The sequence below is a fragment of the Engystomops pustulosus genome, chromosome 2, assembly GCF_040894005.1.
Source record: "Engystomops pustulosus chromosome 2, aEngPut4.maternal, whole genome shotgun sequence".
Taxonomy (NCBI): domain Eukaryota; kingdom Metazoa; phylum Chordata; class Amphibia; order Anura; family Leptodactylidae; genus Engystomops; species Engystomops pustulosus.
The window spans coordinates 189,614,805-189,634,508 of NC_092412.1; positions in this window are offsets into that span (position 1 = coordinate 189,614,805).

Below are 19,704 nucleotides of genomic sequence, written 5' to 3' on the forward strand. Positions count from 1 at the left end.
TGACAACAACCAAAATCCTTTCCACAAAAATTAGCTTTGAGAAAACAAGATCTAGGTTTAAGAATGGCCCAGCAAAGCCCAGATTTACATCCAAATTCAATTGTATGGGCAGTACACAGGAGATGCCCCTACAATCTGAATGGAAGAATGGGAAAAGACTGCAAAGGAGGTAGAGGTGCTAAATCACACCACCGGCAAGTCCAAGTTCTCAACTTTGCTCTGGACCAGAGGAAGTTTTGTGCACATGTCCGTACTTCTGATCATGGTTCAGGAAGGAAATTTTTGGTGCAGATCACACTGGCTAATGATAGTAAAATGTTTTATTGAATACTCACAAAATGAGGCATAAAATGCTTGCTTTGATAAGATGTTATAAGGTACCGTCGACCCGAATGTAAGCCGAGACCCCTAATTTTACCACAAAAAAACTGGGAAAACCTATTGACTTGAGTATAAGCCTAGGGTGGAAAATGCATTGGTCACAGCCTCCCCAGGATATAGCTATCCAGCTCCTGCCCCCCAGTATATAGCAGTCATCGCCTGCCCCCCCAGTATATAGCAACCAGCCACTGCCCCTATTATATAGCAGCCAGTGCCTGTCCCCCAGTATATAGCATCCAGTGCCTTCCCCCCAGTATACATCCAGCTCTCTGCCACAGTATATAGCCATCCCCCTGCCCAAGTATATAGCCATGCGCCCCATTATACAGCCAGCAGCCCTGCCCCGTTTTAAAGTCAGCAGCCCCCTGCCCCGTTTTACAGCAAGCAGCCCCATGCCTCATTTAGCAACCAACCGGCCCAGTTTACCTAATTCATAAAAAAACAAAGTGAAAACGCACCTTAACGGCGCCCCCGCATGTCTTCTGTTTGATCTGTCCGACAGCGGCAGGTCTGCTGCACACTACTGTACAATACGATTGCAGCCATGGCTGATGTCAGAGACTGTGATGTCGCACGGACCTGCTGCTGCCGGATGGATTGAACAGGAAACCAGCAGGAGGCGCTATAAAGGTTAGTTTTGAATCTCATTTTTTTTTACTCAAGTATAAGCCGAGTTTGGGTTTTTCAGCACATTTTTATACACATATACGGTATATCCATAAGATGTTGTACACATCACCAAATCCTGGGTTCAGGATTCTTCTGGGCCTAATTAATAATATAGCTAATGGGTGAGGACAAAGGCTGAGAAGTTCAGAAATAATTTTTTTACATGACAAAAACCTGTCACTTGGGTGTGTAGATTTAATACATGCTATATTTATTTTATTATTTTTCAATAAATGTTTTAGCGAATTCAAATATCCGCCAAAACAAAGACCCATAATCACATTAAAAGTTATACTAATTAACCCTTTAATGACCTGGCCCTTTTTTGTTTTTTCATTTCCATTTTTCACTCCCCACAATCAAAAATCTATAACTTTTTTTTACATGTAAAGAGCTCTGTGATGGCTTATTTATTGCGTACCAAATTGCACTTCATAGTGACGGTATTTATTCTTCGATGCCGTGTACTGGGAGGCGGGAAAAAAATTCCAAATGTAGTGAAATTGTTAAAAAAAAGCGCAGTTGTACCGTTTTCTTGTGAACTTGGATTTTACGGCTTTCAATGTTCACCCCAATTGATATGTCTTCTTTATTTTATGGGGTTGGTGCGATCACGGGGATAAAAATTTGTATAGGTTTTATAATGTTTTCATACATTTACAAAAATGAAAACCTTATGTACAAATTTTTTGGGGGGGATTTTGCCATCTGCTCGCACTAATAACTTTTTCATACTTTGATGTAGGAGCTGTGGGTGGTGTCATTTGTTGCAACCTTTGATGACGTTTTCAATGCTAGCATGTTTAGGGCTGTACGACCTTCTGATCATTTTTTATAGAATTTTTTATATTTTGTCAAAATGGCAAAAAAGGGCCATTTTCAAATGTGGGCGCTATTTTCCATTACAGGGTTTAACGCAGTGAAAAACCTTTATTATATTTTGATAGATTGGGCATTTTTGGATGCGGAGATATCTAATGTGTTTATGATTTTTACTGTTTAATTATATTTATATCATGTTAGTTCTAGTTAAAGGGGGGTTATTTGAATTTTTAGGTTTTTTTATTATAATTTTTTTGAACTTTTTATTTCTATTTTTATTATTTTTCAGACCCCCTAGGGTACTTTAACCCTTGGTTGTCTGATTGATCCTACCATATACTGCCAGACTAGTACAGCGTGTAGTACTACATCCTTCGCACACCGAAGGTAGGTCATCTTCTACATCTTCTCCATATGGCATGCGCTTCTACATCCTCCGGATACAGAGAGCACTACTTCTACTATCACAACACACTTACAAGTGTGGTGGAGCGTGAGGGAAAACGGATTATGGGTAGCATAACGCAAGGAGAAGCAGATGGCTCTGGGAATAATGCAAAGAAAAACGGATGATGGGGGGGTCTTACAGTGATTGTGTAACAGTACCTACAGGACAGATGACACCACTCCAATTCCACCAAATGAATACTTATGGCATTGGAGAGCGGGGATCTGTCATGACATAGATCAGTCATGACACGATCTGTCATGGTAGTGATCAGTCCAGTGACAGAGAACAACATCACAGGACCAATCAAATTGGTCATGTGATGTCGGCGGGTGGGGATTGCAAGGCCTTGTGATTCCCACCCACCCCATACTTTCGTCACCCTGTTGCGATACAGGGGGAAGTCACTGAGCCAGGAAGCACTAGCGTCCGATATATTGGATGCTGAGCGCTAGGTCGCTATGCTCAGCTTCCGATGTATAAGACGCAGAGTAGGAAGGGGTTAATGGCTTAATTTTCTTGAAAAAGGCCTCTTATATATGCAAAATGCAAATGAGCCTCAGAAGTTCCTGTGTTTATCAAAGAAGTGTCTTCTGGCCCCATCTGCTGTCACCAGCTTTCTGCCAGAGGAAGGGAGGGAGGATGTATTAGTGCTGCAGGAAGGGGTGAATATCTAGCCACTGACAGGCCTCGAAGGGGCTTCTGTGATACACACATTAGCCACTGAGTTCCTTTTTGATGCTAGCTTTGTGACACCCTATCTCTTACCAAAGGGCCAGATTAGAGCCAAAGCTCTCTTACACCTCACATGTCTAAAACAGAGAACTAGTATTTTCAAAAGCTCACCTTTAAATATACTCATTTATCCTCAAAGAGGTGTCACCTGATTTCTTCAATCTTCCGCCTCTCTTTATGGCTAACACAGTACAAGTCTACACCACCAGCCATGTTTTGCACCAAGAGTGAATAAGATTTCATAAAGCATTCATTACACTGTAGCAGCAGTAGTACCTCCATAAGACCGATAGTAACTAATATTCCTTTAATATTCCAAGTCCTCTCACTCATTGTTACTACAATGAAGAAAACCTTGAAAACCTGTTCAGAATCGTTACACACAGTTCTACTCCAATTTACTCCAATTGCACTTATTATTTATTTAAGATTACAGAAATATAAAACACAAATGAAAACCAAACTTGTTGGCAATTCTTTTATGGATTATAAAGGTAAGAACTATATTCTGATTGATCGGCTTTAAAACTGTAAGTGTACTGTAACTGTACAATATCAGACTCAAAAAACGTTATTGTTAATTAATCGGTGTAAAATCCTATAGATATGAGAACCTGGTTTACTACAGCAACTACACATGATAAAATATTTAATATAACATGGGTGTTTGATTTGATTTGGTAATAAAGATGATTTTACAGTGTTTCATTCTGTGGTGCCCAGTCAGCATTTTACAGGAAACTGATTAAAGGTACAACTGTGGAAGACGAGAATCGTTTTACCTCAGCTTCTACATGAGTATTGATTCACGTAAAAATTATTTGTTTATATATGGGAAATTACATATAAGGGTAGCACGTTCTGTGCAGGTTTATCCCATCAAGGCCCCTGGGTACTTTGCCATGCTCTTCTAATATAATGTAAAGCCTCTTTCTCTTCTCTAAAAATGTAATTGTTGATACTCTTTTACTGCCATTGCAGACAATGTTATCTGAAGAATGCCCAGTAGTGGAAATAAATTAGTATCCACTGAATGCACAGCAGAAACAAGGACACCATAAACATATATTATGCTCTCAGTAATTAGGTGACTTGCATTTCTCTCTAAATGCTCCACTACCTGACTAACAGCATTTATTAAGAAGCCAATAAAGTTAAACTCTTTTAACACTTTCCTTAAAACCCTGGGCTCTCAAGTGGCACACATTTACCATAGAAATGACTGTGCTAAAAAAAACTTTTTATATATACTGTGCATATTATTGTTCACTCGCTCCATGAGATAACTACTTATTGCTTTCTTGGTGATGTTTCCAAAATCCAACATGGTGCACAAAACTAAAGTTTATTGGAAATGAGTAGTGCTTCATAACATGTAACCTGGAATGAAATTTTAAGTCAAACAAAACTTATTATATGTAAATATATTAATATAATATGAAATGGGTCATTAATAGTACTGATAGACAACAAAATGGTTAAAGGGCAAAGGGTTTTAATTATGCCTGATGTAAGAACGCTTAAAATATAATTTATTATTCTTTCCTTAAAATCTGGGTGTCACGGGTGCTCCTGTGACCCACATCTCGGCATGGCCTCGATCCAGCGCTGAAACCGCCATTACGGTGTGCGTGTCCCCACATCCTAGGGAGATACACGCCGGCTTCTTTAGATTTTAAGGGCCAGCGCACCGATAGTTGGCGCTGGCTGGCCGCCTGTTAAGCTTAGATTACAGCCCCTTCCTGTGTCCCCTGTCGGATCTTTGTGCCTCACATTCCTAGAGAAAGCTTGTCTATGCCCTTTGCTTGTATTCTGAATTCCCGTTGTGACCCCTGCTCTGTTATTGACTCTGATCCTGTGCTGTCTGTCCTGACCTACTGCTACGTCCCTGACTCCGATTCTGTGCTGCCAGTCTCAACCTCCTGCCTGTCCCTGACCATGAGTTGGCCCTACGATTCTGTACTTTGCCTTGACCGGCACCGTGGACAAAGTCACGCCTGTGGAAGAACCTGTCGGCACTATGCTGCAACCTGCTTTGCGGCGGGCTCTAGTGAAACCAGGTACCACTTAGTCTCTGGTCCCACCTGTCGGCTTACATCATCATCCGTGGTGGTACAGAGGATCCACTACTACTGATCCTGACATGTTTGACCCAAACATTATGGAGCGGTGTGTATATCTTTTATCATACTCCCTCCTTCTCTTTATTATACAGTGTTAGATATTGAAAAGATATATGTATATATTTCTTTTCTTTTCTTTTTTTTTTTTTTGAGGGAACTCCTCAATTTTATACATGTGAGGTCTTTTTCCCTAACAAGGTGCATGTATCATATAGATTGTATGGACAGAGTGTTCCGGAGCGATACTCGCATTTCCTTAGCACACCTCAGACATATTACACAGCTATTCTGCGGAGCCATCCCTTTGCTACCTCCCTATATTCAACATATTACTCCACATTGCGCATTGGGTGTAGGTATTAGTACTTTGCCATACACCTGCCTATGCACTAGGTCCTTGTCTGACCCCTAAAAAAGGCAAAAAATGTGCAAAAAATAAATAATACAATAAACAATATATCTCCCCCATTATGTCTCCGGCCTATACTGGGCAACTGTAGTGCTGAATATTTACTTGTTGGCTTGGTGCAAATAACTCAAATTATATTTGATATTTGGTTCATTAAATTTTCTTTGATTTCAGGCAATGTCTGTGGACTACCTCCATGGACCTTTCTCTTCAGTGTATCTCTGCCCTTGTTCTATCTCACCATAAATTCCTCTGCTGATGGTGCAGCTTGGGTAATTTTTCTGAGTGACACTAATTTAAATTAACACACCTGGTTAGATAGAATTATGCTTCATTGGACCTGGTGCATCATAACATATCCTAATTACCATCTAACATCATATTCAGCAGTAGTCACTTGCAATATGTAACACACATCTGTTTATCTATCTTATTTCTTACACAACCCTAGGTGTGATCTTTTATGAAGTGATATAAGCACACATTGACATGATCCCTATAACATTAGCCTGCTGGGCCATATTTGTCTTCTCTCCAACATGCCACCATCAGTAACTACTGTCTGAACAGTCTTCTGTATATTCTTAACTCGGTTGCTGTCTATCTGTCTAGGCTGAATAAACATTATCCTATACAAACCACACAAAGGTAATAACGTTCTGTTTCCATGGCCGGCCATGTAGAATGGGCTAAACTGTCCTCCTATGTAGATGAATATAGGAAAATATTGGAAGATGTCACTTGACAATTTTTTTAAAAATTACTAAACATTGCAACACGATGAAAGGAGATGTTCTCTACCACACTCTCTTTTACATATTTTAGTACCCTTTTGTAACAAAGGTAAAGACACCTATATGTGTGTTGTAAGTGATTTTATGATGTTCAATTCTTAAAATTGAGACACATTTACATCTCTTCAGGGGACCTGATGTAAGTCTAAAGTGAAGCAATGCCTACTGTAGATCATTTATAATGCATGTTCTTCCAACATCTTCATTTCCTCCAGATTGCTACTTCTTACCAGCAGGCCCTCAACTCATTAGTGTTAGTTTATATAAATCTATCTGTCTCGTATGTCTTATATATGGATTTCCTATTCATCAATAAAGGGTATATTGATGCTTTATAATTAAAATGATACAAGATCCTTTGAAACTAATGGATGTCATTTTGCTTCATTCATTAGATCAAAACATAACTTTAATGGCACAGCATTAGCAGAATAATGCAACATTTACTACAAAATGCTTAAAGCAGATTAGTCACTATACCAAGCTGTCCTGTAGGGTCAGCATAAAATATTTGCTCTCCTACTATCCCCAAAATGCAATAGACATATTTTTATGAATCTGCTATTTTTATATGCATAATGTTTTCTGCAGTTGTATGTGATTGATACACACACAACAGGCAACAGAGAGGAATTCGAAACAGAGCATCATTTATTAAACATCAATTCCAAGGTTATAAACAGGTTTAAAATTATACATTTATTCACAACGATCTCTACAAGCTCTGAAAAAACATTTTCTATTTTAACCACAGATTTTTTGGCAAACCAGATTTGACCTATATGATTATACTCCACAAGACCCGTGAAGACCCGTGAAGATGTGGAATCAAATGGCTCTCCACTCACATGGCTAAAAGCCATGTCTTTCCGTGATGCTCACAGTTGATACTGTGATCTCTTTCCTTCTTTCCCTCGCAATCTGTGTCTGATAAAGGACCAATCGGGGTCACTAATGCTATGTAATTTTGGATTGCTATGCCAATATCAATAAAAGATTTGAATTTGCTTTTCTCTGGAATGAGTGACGACTTTTTGGATAAACTACAATAAGTGATGGTACCCTAGTCGTGCACCGCATCAGTTCTGAGAAGTGACATGTATGATTCGATTAGTATCTGCAATCAAGACATGAACATCAGCAGTAAGGACTTGCTTATCAAACAATACCTGTATAGATTGATATGTTAGGAATTTAAAGTCCAAGTCTATAATGGGATCTTTTTGAGATGTTACTCAAACTTATCCTGAACATTTTTCTCCAGTACTTTTTGCACTACTCAAAAAATAAAAGAGGCGACATCAGCAAGAAGGATCATTTCTATAACAGGGTAATTTCTATTCATTTCTATCCACAGTATTGGGACAAGAGCAATGATTGAGTACTAAAGATTGAACCAATACCAATAGCCAAGCTCTCATAGCAGAACATTGCAAAGCTTATTAAACTTACTAGTGTGGCTTTTTTCTGTACATTATCCTGATGCATTCTCGCCCATGTATGCAAAACATGTAACTGTCCACTCTTAAGATACAGTGGGAACTGTGTTCCTACTTGGTCTTGAAGAATTTATCAGAGCAGGCCACCTTCTTATAATGTGCCCTGATCCAGTTCTAAAACCCATGTCCACTGTAGGTTTGGGCCATGTACAGGGGTCAGCTTAAAATCAGAGGATTTAAAAATATGGATACTTTACTCCAGAAAACAGCGCCACATCTGACCAGGGTTTGTGTAGGTGTTGCATTACAGCTGTAAAGAAGTGCTTCTCTGTCTTTACATTGAGAGGGAGAGAGAAAGCAGTCAATCTTTTTAAGTGCAGTAAGTAGCACTCTGACAGGAGGGGCAGCAAAAGAAACAAATGTATTTATAAATATAAAAAGAGAGAACTCTAAAAGATTGTTATAAAAACAAAAATAGAACAATATATTTTACTATATCATCTCAATTCTGCATTGAATGCACTTAACACTTGTGACATTATATTTAGTTGGTTTTATATGTTCATCAGAAAAGAATATCCACATTTACTACATTGACTTGAATGAGATTTGTGATTATACAGAGATTTACTTTGATATGTGCACACTTTACATGTAACATGTTCAAAATTCTGTCATTTCCACAGCTGTTGTCCATATTGATCAACATTATATATATATATATATATATATATATATATATATATATATATATATATAACGGGTTGGACCCCCTTTTGCCTTCAGAACAGCCTCAATTATTAGTGGCATAGATTCAACAAGGTGCTGGAAGCATTCCTCAGAGATTTTGGTCCATATTGACATGATGGCATAACACAGTTGCCGCAGATTTGTCGGCTGCACATCCATGATGCGAATCTCCCGTTCCACCACATCCCAAAGATGCTCTATTGGATTGAGATCTGGTGACTCTGGAGGCCATTTGAGTACAGTGAACTCATTGTCATGTTCAAGAAACCAGTCTGAGATGATTCCAGCTTTATGACATGGCGCATTATCCTGCTGAAAGTAGCCATCAGATGTTGGGTACATTGTGGTCATAAAGGGATGGACATGGTCAGCAACAATACTCAGGTAGGCTGTGGCATTGCAACGATGCTCAAATTCTGTACCTACCATCCAAATGTCGCAGCAGAAATCGAGACTCATCAGACCAGGCAACATTTTTCCAATCTTCTACTGTCCAATTTCGATGAGCTTGTGCAAATTGTAGCCTCTGTTTCCTGTTCTTAGCTGAAAGGAGTGGCACCCGGTGTGGTCTTCCACACACCATGACACCACCACCACCATCCTGAACCGTTGATACAAGGCAGGATGGATCCATGCTTTCATGTTGTTGACGCCAAATTCTGACCCTACCATCCGAATGTTGCAGCAGAAATCGAGTCTCATCAGACCAGGCAACGTTTTTACAATCTTCTACTGTCCAATTTCGATGAGCTTGTGCAAATTGTATCCTCAGTTTCCTGTTCTTAGCTGCTGTAGTCTTCTGCTGCTGTAGCCCATCTGCCTCAAAGTTCTACGTACTGTGCGTTCAGAGATGCTCTTCTGCCTACCTTGGTTGTAACGGGTGGCAATTTGAGTCACTGTTGCCTTTTTATCAGCTCGAACCAGTCTGCCCGTTCTCCTCTGACCTCTGGCATCAACAAGGCATTTCCGCCCACAGAACTGCCGCTCACTGGATGTTTTTTCTTTTTCGGACCATTCTCTGTAAACCCTAGAGATGGTTGTGCGTGAAAATCCCAGTAGATCAGCAGTTTCTGAAATACTCAGACCAGCCCTTCTGGCACCAACAACCATGTCACGTTAAAAAGCACTCAAATCACCTTTCTTACTGATGCTCGGTTTGAACTGCAGGAGATTGTCTTGACCATGTCTACATGCCTAAATGCACTGAGTTGCCGCCATGTGATTGGCTGATTAGAAATTAAGTGTTAACGGGCAGTTGGACAGGTGTACCTAATAAAGTGGCCGGTGAGTGTATATATATATATATATAGATATATACACACACACACACACAATGGAGATGAAAATTAAAGAACAGTGTATGATCACTTGATTTGTTTCTGAAATAATGTAACCTCCAGCGGTATACCATTCCACTAGAAGAGTGGTTTACAAAATTCTAAAAGAATATCAACATAAAACCTTTATTTTGCAAAAAAAAAAACATCATAATTAGAGAACAGTAATATTTGTAGCACAGAGAAAGATTATAATAACTACATTTTCTGAAGGTTACTAGAGTCACCAATCGGTGGGAGGTGCACAGAACTACACAATGACATTTTTGATCCCCAGTATATATGGTACCATTTACACAATATCTGTAAAGTGAGGTTTTTAGAACTATAAAGGAAACAAGCTATTAGCAGGAAATCAAGAACTATTTTTTTTTGCACAATCACTATTTATTTGCTAAATTTGTCAAATCTTTCTTTTCATCTGTCACAAAGTCAGAAATCTCAGCACAACCACCATGAATTATGAATTGAGGCTTCAGACGTAGAGCGCCTTGCTCAGTAGCATGTTGTGAAATGTCAGGTAGTGTGGAGCAGCACAGCGAATCTTGAGTCTCTCTGTTCATCTGAAGCTCAGCATATATTACATGTGTATTGACATAGCTGACATTGATCTTGTGTCCACTAGCTTACTTGACTGGTGTCCCTAGCCTCTGCATAACATGTACAAGCAATCTGCAGTGAGTAAAAAAAGATCATTCACAGGTTCCTACTGTTTAAGGAATTCATAAATTCATATGAATATGTCTTGCAAGAGTAACAAGTCAAGTAACCTGGTTGACATCTGTCAGCTGGCATAGATTCTGGTTATCAATATGTAAATTCATATCTAGCATAAATAACACAATTCATGTGCAACAAAAGCATTTCCCCAGGGTTATTGTAATCCTTGTTGGATTTGGATGTACATCTTTCTGGTAAACAAGTCACACTCTTCTGTGTTGTAAGACACTTACTTGTTTTTGCATAGAGCACTGCTAACAGGAAGAAAATGGCAAACAATATATAGATAGCGGATAAAAAAATCACTATGGGACACAACCAATAAAGGCCTGATTAGCTGGGGTTCCCCTCGATAGCATATAGTATAAATAGATGACAAATAAAATAACATAAAACATAACATAAAATCCACAGGATTAAATATTTACTAGTAAAAATGGTCCATCACAATCGGACCACATTACAATGGGACCACATTATTGTTTCCAAAACAAGGATACCAGCATATACAGTAACCATACAATATACCTGTAGATAGAGTGGGGAAAAACCCCCAAACTCAACTTGCCACCCAATGCGCCTTTCGGAGGAAACTCCTTTGTCACGGGGCTCATTTTTAATGTATTTCAATAAAATTCATTCATTTTTACTCTAGTTTTGGTGTTATCAATGTGTTTCCCCATAAATTGATCTCTTTTTTAGTTATTAGTTTAACTGGGAGTATTTGGTCATAATTTGTCAAATCACATATCTATTATGTGATACATGTTGCAGCATTTCTTTTCTATTTGGTTTCTTAATATATACATAGGTAGACAAAGTCAGCCAGAACTTGCTCATAGCATACAGATGTGATCAATCTAAAGTTTTATGAATGTTGTTAAAGGTTTCAATTTCAAATAATTCAACTGCAATAAATCATTACAAATGTGCAGTTGAATGTGATTCCAACATCTGACCACTAGAGACACAGGGAGCGAACTGCTTAATCAAGTAATTTTGCATTAGATCCAAAGAACTTTGGGGGAGATTAATCTTTATCTTATTACAAAAAAGTCTCAGATTTTTGAGCAGTTGTAAAATTATAAATTCTTTGTAACTTTTCTGTATTTCTGTCCAAACTGTCTGTGCACTAGGCTGAGCTGTACTATATCTATCTTACTGATCTAGATTTTTAGACACATTTTAGACGAATTGGCCATTTGAGACTTTTTAAAAAGTCCCAAAATACAGTATATGCGAAAACTAGCTACCACTTCGGTGGCCAACTTGAGTTGGCCTTTTATTTAAAAAAAAATTAACAATGATATACAAAGTAAGAGGAATTGCCTTTGATAATAATAAAAAAAATCAACCAGACATGAAATTTGCAATGTTTTAATATTGCAATGCTTTAAGATTGTATGACATTTTTAAGACAATAACAAATGTTAGTGACAATGTTAAATTTTAGATCAGCTTGGGTTAGCATATATTTCACATTTGCATACAAAGTACATTTTTAAAATATGTTTCTCATATGTGTTTAGACTGGAACAACAAGTATCTGTTTCCTGCATGTATACAGCGTGTATAGACACTCCCCACCTCGTGCAGCGCCATTAGAGTACAGTGATACACAACAAGTCATCGACATTCCTACTGCGAATTTCCTATGTATAGACGTGTCTATATGTGTCTATATTTATTAGTTATCTCTTCAACAATATTGCATACTTAGTTCAGTCCTAGACACACCACTACCTTATTCCCATTCATTTTTATCAGTTTTTACAATTTATCACTGTTTTTTTTGCCATTTTCTTATTATGTATTTTAGAATCTTTAAGAACCTGACAAAGGGAGCGGTGCGCTCCCAAAATGCATAGTTCATTATTCGATACTTTGTGAATAAAGGGAATTTGTGATCAAACATTGGTTGAGTCTGAAATTGATGTAGCAGCGCAGTGATGAAGCACCACTTTTTCCCTTTAATCCATTGCCATCTAATATGTCTTTAGAAAGGCCTATGTGAGATTAATGACCCTAAAGACTCTTCATCAAAAACACAAGCACAATCAGTAACATACAGAGGCAACTCATTTCTGTTAGGGTTGGGTAACATAGAAGACAGGGGATAGTGTGTCCTGAGCTTGCCCCAACCTCTGTCCCTTCCTATAGCCCCCCCCCCCCCCACGCTAAACCGTGGGGCGACTACTTGAAGACTCGAAATACACTTTATAAGTGTGGGAAGGGAAACACAAGGGATTTGCTGAAGGGATTTCAAACACTGGCACAGGTGACTAGTGAGGCTGCAATTTATGTAGCCAGAACTCCACCTCCAGAACCTGATAGGAGCTGGACAGCTTCTGGGAATTAACCCCTCATGGTGCAGAACAACCAGGCAGCATGCAGAGGTACCACAAGTCCCAGCATTTCCGAACACAACTCCTAGACAGCGCGAGATCTTAGCAGCCGCTGCCCGGGACGGGAGGTGGGATACGCGCCTGGGGTCAGAGAACGCTGCTGGCACCAGCAGAAGAACCAGAAGTCCCAGCATTCTCCCTAGCGAACCAGACAATTTCCTTTATCTCACAGTGACAAATAGGTAATGAAGTGCAATGAGATGAACACTTAGACCCCCATTCAGGTAACTCACCAGAACCCCATTAAAGACAGGATGTGAAATGCTAACCATGGGAGACCCCAAATGATATCAGAGGAAAAATTCAAGACAATAAACTCCATCGGGTCAGTATGAACTGAGTCAACCTGCATGGAAACCTGAGGAGTCTTGAAATAAATTTTACCCTCCTTGACCACCACTCAGGCACTGTAGATTATCTGGCCATGGTCTGGTTCTGGAGGGGTAGTTCTGCAGGAAATTACCAGACCTTCCACAGTAGAGAAACAAGCAATTCTTCAAACGATATTCCCTCCTAGGATTAGCGTCCATTCTTCCCAATGCTATCCCAATGTCTATCTTTGAGTCTACAGACTGCTAGAGTACTGGTTTAAAGATTTCCTTTAAAGTAGCACAGTGCTTACTCCTCAGCAGAGTATTTGCCCTACTGGATGGATAGGAGTTGGTATTCCGCAAGCACAACATGGTCCGGCTCAGCATATAGATCCTAAGAGACAAACAAAATTTATCCAGGGATGACCATTCCTCTGCTTGGGAGCACATTTCCCACTGTAACAGAGAGATAAATACTCCTACCATCTGAGCCTGGAGGGCAAGAGGTTTTATATGGAAATACAGAAGACATGTAAAGTTTAACATTTCTCTCGGTCACTCTTGAAACGATCTGGGAGCTCCTTCTTTACCTTCTGCTGTGTAAAAGGTGCATAATTAACGTACTATTGAGAGGTTGAGTAACATAGCAGAGGTCGGATACACAAAATAACAATAACAATCAGCAGTAGGGAAAATTAGAATAGAGGAAAGGACTTGTAGGTCACATGTAGGACTTGTGGGCAGATATACAAAGGAGTTCCTGAGCACGCCATAAAATCAGTTGCCAAATAGGTCAAAATTTCTTGCATGATTGTTTAACTCCTTTAAAACCTCATTTTTGGGGTTTTGAGTTTTTTTTGCATCCCTCTTTCAAAAGCAATATCTTTTTAATTTTTCTATTTACAAAGCTATATGAGGACTTATTTGTGGAACAAATTGTACTTTCTATTGGCATGTACTGGGTAGTTACAAGCAAATTCCAAATGTGGTGGAATTGGTAAAAAATGAGTTGCTCTATTTTCTCCTGGGCTTTGTTTTTTCCAGCTTTCCCTTTTCAGTCCAGGTGAAAGATTTCCTTTATTTTTCGGTCAGTATAATTATGTAGATACCACATTTATTTCGTTTAGTTATCTCTTTAAATCATATTCAGACACTCATAACTATTTCATACTTGGGTGTATAGAGCTGGTGAGGCTGTCTTTCTTTGCAAGATGAGATAACATTTCCATTGATACTATTTAGACAACTCTAAAGCCTTTTTATTACATTCTTATGGAGGGCAAAATAGTGGAAAAGTGTCAATTTGGACATTTGGATGTTATTTCAGTTACAGTGTTCAGGCCATGGGATAATGGGTTTTGATGGAGAGTACATTTGTGATGTGAAAATATCTAACATGTTTATGGTTGTATTTGTGCATTATAAAAAAATTGCAAAGATAAATCCACCATCACCATTATCAGAATTAGCCATAAACCACCTATACTAGTACCACGCTAATTTGCAAATCTTAAGAACAACTAAGGACCCAGACATGATCTGTTATAAAAAAAATACCTTGGCCTTTTGCCTGCTGACTCCAGAGGTGCATGCAGTTCAAAGATCTCAATCAAGAGTTTGTCTACCAAAGTGTCCTATGCATAGGATAAAATGGAGGCTTTAATTAGCAAAGGAACTTGGTTTATTCCTGCCCCATTAAATAACTTAACAACCCAAATCCTGGACATAAACTTCTTCTTGTCTGTTTTGGCATGAAAAGTAACAAGAAGTCAAGTTGATTGGAGGCAACTGTACAATTTTTCCAACCTCTCATCAAGTGTTTAATAAAAAAAACTTCTTCAAATAACAGTGGGCTTAAATTATCGTGCCCCAAAAACCCTAGTCTTTGGAGACAACAATTTTTCAAAGTTCTTCTGCTAAACCTCACTGTCAGATAAGTCTTTTATTTCAGTAGTAGGATGTACTCATTTTCTTACCCTTTATATTACTACTTTTTATGTCTGTATTGTGTGTTTATTCTGTGTAATCCTTTTTTCTGACAATTGTATTTTTTATATGCACTTCACATTAAATCTTTAAAATCTTTAACACTTAATAAGCCTCTGCTTGTAGCGTTAAAGAACTTAAGTTCCCAAAGAGATAGCATTACCAATATTAGTTTTAAGTACTCTTATAGCTAATTGTGTAACATGTTTTTTGTTTTTCTAAATTGTCAAGGGATTTATGTAGACATATTAAAAGTTTATAAGAAAATTATAGGTGGCTGTGAGGATTTGAGTCAGGGCAGAGCTAAGTGAGTAAAATTTAAAGTAAAGACAAACCTTGGATAGGTGGAAATGGCATTATTTACTATATTGTGAGGCTCTCTACGGTAGGTGCACCCATTAATGTGACCTGATAGTGGGAATTCATCACATAAATCAAAAGTATATGTCTATTTTATCTATTATCTATATATTTGAGCAGATTTGTATTCTGTCCAAAAGCAGGTAATCTTAAAGTGCCGAACATTTTTCACAGTGCCTGATGTTGATAATTAATCTTGCCCCTCAAATTTTGGTCTTTATTTTAGCACATTGTTGTTAACAATGTCCATTTTCCACTAGGCTGTAAAACCAGTTCCATTTTTGCTACAAATTATAAAAGAGCTTTGAGTGTATCTAGGGCATGTTAGATATTTTGGCATCAGAATTCCTACACATTATGTATTGCAGCCTAATCTCTGATATATTTATATAATTGTGCTTTTTTCTACTTAGTATTGCTTTACATTTTCTGTTTATAAATGTAAAAGTAAGGGCTTGAAGGTCATTATCTCACTGTACATTACTCTAATAAGCTACAATAACATTAATAAGCCAACACAACACGAAAATCAGCTGAGACATTAATTTGCATGTAGCGACAGGTAAATAATAACACAGATGCTTCAGAAGCCTTTGTTCTTGTGATCTGTATATTTCCATACAATACTGCCAGCTGCTGCTGCTGCTGAATTTTTTTTCCCTGTTAAGTATATTCCTATAGAACAAAATTACCACACTCAGAAGAGGATTTTAGTGAATCTCTCCCCTGTAGGGATGAAAAATATTCTCAGTATGATTCACTGCTTTCATTAGAGACTTAATACGGCTTCAAATTTAAATGAGGAAAGACGACGGCATCGATGAATTAAAGCGTATTAGTCTTAAGTAAAATGTGTACTATGTATTTATTTGTTACACTTATGTGTGCACATGCTACAATTTCAATGTGTAGATTTCATAATTAACATGAAGACCAACTGTTGATGTATGACAAAGGTTAGCCAATTGTATAGCCGGACACTGAGCAATGCATCGCAAGCCCCACTGGCAAGTAGAGCATTAATCATTTGAGCTTCAATTATTTAACATAATAATCAAACTGAATGGCCTGCAAACCAATCCAGATTCACAAGTTCTGCAATTATTTATGAGTGATCTTTCCAATGTATCATAGTAGATACTGCTACATGATTCCTCCTCGCTCCTCTTTCTCCAGAGGTCACACATTAGACTTTTCTTTACTTTAATTAATATATCATAATGATATCAGGTCTTAAGTCAGAAGAGGTTATATATTTAATTTATAATTCAATATATATGGGGCATTGTAATTTATATTAATGATAAACCTAGATATGAGATGACAGAACCTGGCAAATTCAGTTGCTTCCATGACTAGTGTTAGATTCATATGTTCTATGTCAGCTTACATAGAACTAAGAAAAAATTCTATGTTCATTGCCTGTTAGATACAGTAACATGGATGTGACCAATGACCGTAGCCAGTATCAGACAGAAGCATTTAAAACATTTTGGTTGGTAATTTTACCACTTTCCAGGCTGTCCACAAATTCTATATTTATGGATGTTGTGGTTGGTACTTTGCAAGGAAGTATAAATACATCTTGCATTACATGATGTATGTTAAAAACACCCATGGAATAGCATCTAGAGGCCATATAGCACAATGTCCAGGCACTAGATTGCTATGATAACCTCTCACATTATGCCAAACTGCACCACTCTCCCTTCCCTGTCAGTCTTTCAGAATGAGGAGGGAGAACAGCATGATATAGTAGAGCACCCAGATCCTAAGAGACATTCATCCTACGCAGTTAACACTCTAGATTTGCAGAGTGGTTATAGAGGGACTGGTCAGTTTCATTACATATGTAGCAAAAAGAGATAAAACAGTGCAATCCAAACGCATACAGTGTAGTAAGTTGACACCAAATGATTATAGCTTATAAAGGCGTTTAGGTGTCTGGTCACCTTTTGGGGTTGTGACAGTCACAACCATTTATAGAGCTCAATAGGTGAGGGGGCAGCCTAAGGAATATCCTGATTCCAATAACATTGTGTCGGTTGTATACCGCCAGTAGTACATGTCTGGTTAGCACAGTTTTCCTAATAATAAATCCACTTTTTTCATGCTACTTTGTGGTTTAAGATTGTTTGATTACAAAAATGGGGGGGGGAGGGGGACTTTGGTTGTCTGTTAGCAAATAGATTAATTAAATATTAATTAAATATTGATAGAAAAAAGAAAAATGAATACCTAAAAAGTTGCTACAAAAATATTTTTGTATGTTATATCTCTATACGAGCTGTTTTTAGCCATCATCACTAAAGGATTGATTTTACTCTACGTGGTATCCTGTCGGAAGCTGGATTGAATTTGTTTGTAAGTTAAGATTAGATGTCTTTTTTACCAATTGGCTTCACGACACTCCTAGTGAGACTTCATTTTCCAGCTAAATTGGAGACATGCAGCAACTTTTAACTGGTTAAAAATAACATATTTAAGTGTAAAAAGTCAATCATGAACAGTTAACTATACACAAAGCACATGAGATATGCAAGTGACCTCTGAATGCACACATGGATCAATAGACAACTAGTGAGAAATCCCCAGTGTACTGCTATATCTAATATCTATGAGAGTATAACTGGCAGCATAATTTAGTGAAGACATTAAGAGTAAGTTACTACTTGCATGGGGATTTATACTATACATGTCACAGGATTCAGTGGTTTAAGCAGTTCATGTGCAACCAAATATACAGTATCAGAATATGACTAACCTCTGTACTAGAAACGTACTTTTGTTTTTCTTTCCATTTTCTTTAAATTGTATAAATAAATTGTTGCTAATGATAAAATATGAAATTCATGCTAGTATAGGAAAGTGATTCTGTCCTATATGTTCTTTCTTTTTCCCAGCCGGCAGCATGTAACTGCAAACAGGGCTGACGATGTCATCTTTGCTGTAATTGTAGCTCCCTGTAACATCATCGGGGAGCGGTACGTAATCCATCGGCATGACATCCTGGAGTCTGTATAAGACTCCAGGAATTGTCACTTGGAAGATCATAAGCAAATACACCATTTACTGTTATACTATAGTAAGGTAGTATATGGTAGGATCGATCAGACCCCTAGGATTAAAGTACTCTAGGGGTCTAAAAATTGTAAAATAAATAAATAAATAAACAATTGAAATAAAAATTTTAAAACCTAAACATTGAAATTACTGCCATTTCCCGAAAATGATAAATATTGCCACGTCCCAAAAGTCCTGATCTTTCAACTGAAAAATTGTTATTTCAGGTTATAACCATGCAATGGAAAATAGCGCCCAAATATCTGAGATGCCACTATTTTGTCATTTTGCAATTCATAAAAAATTAAATAAAATGTGATCAATAGGTCATACAGTCTTACAAATGGTATCAATGTAAACGTCATCAAGTCAAAAAATGACACCAAGCTATTACTATAATATGGCAAAAAGAAGTAATTTTTGTACATGCAAGAGCCCACAAAAACATTTTTTCATCTATTAACTGTATTTGGAATTTGTTTTTCTGCTTCCCAGTCCACAGTATGGAAAATTAAATAAATCATTAAATAATAAAGCACTATAAATGGAAAATAAGAAAGTTATGGATTTTTAAAATAGGAGAACAAAAAATGGAAATGAATAAGGACATTGATGGGAAAGAATTCAAGTGAGATTTAAACAGGTTTTATAAAGACGAGGAGGCACAGAGTTTAAGACTAAAGTCAAACTTGCTCTGCCTCAAAATCTCAGCTCCACTGTAATGGACATCTGTCTCTGTGTTACTCTCCTGAAGTCTGGTGAATGAAGTCAATCACAGCAGGAGGGAGATCATGACTTCAGTGCAAAGCTCTTCTTCTTTGACTTAACACAGAAAGGGAAATTAAAACCACTTGCACTGTTCTGAAGTGACCCAGTATAATACTGGGGTTGTCACTGGTGTGATGCACAGACTAAAGTACATCCAAAATGAGCTACGATATGTGTTTAAAAT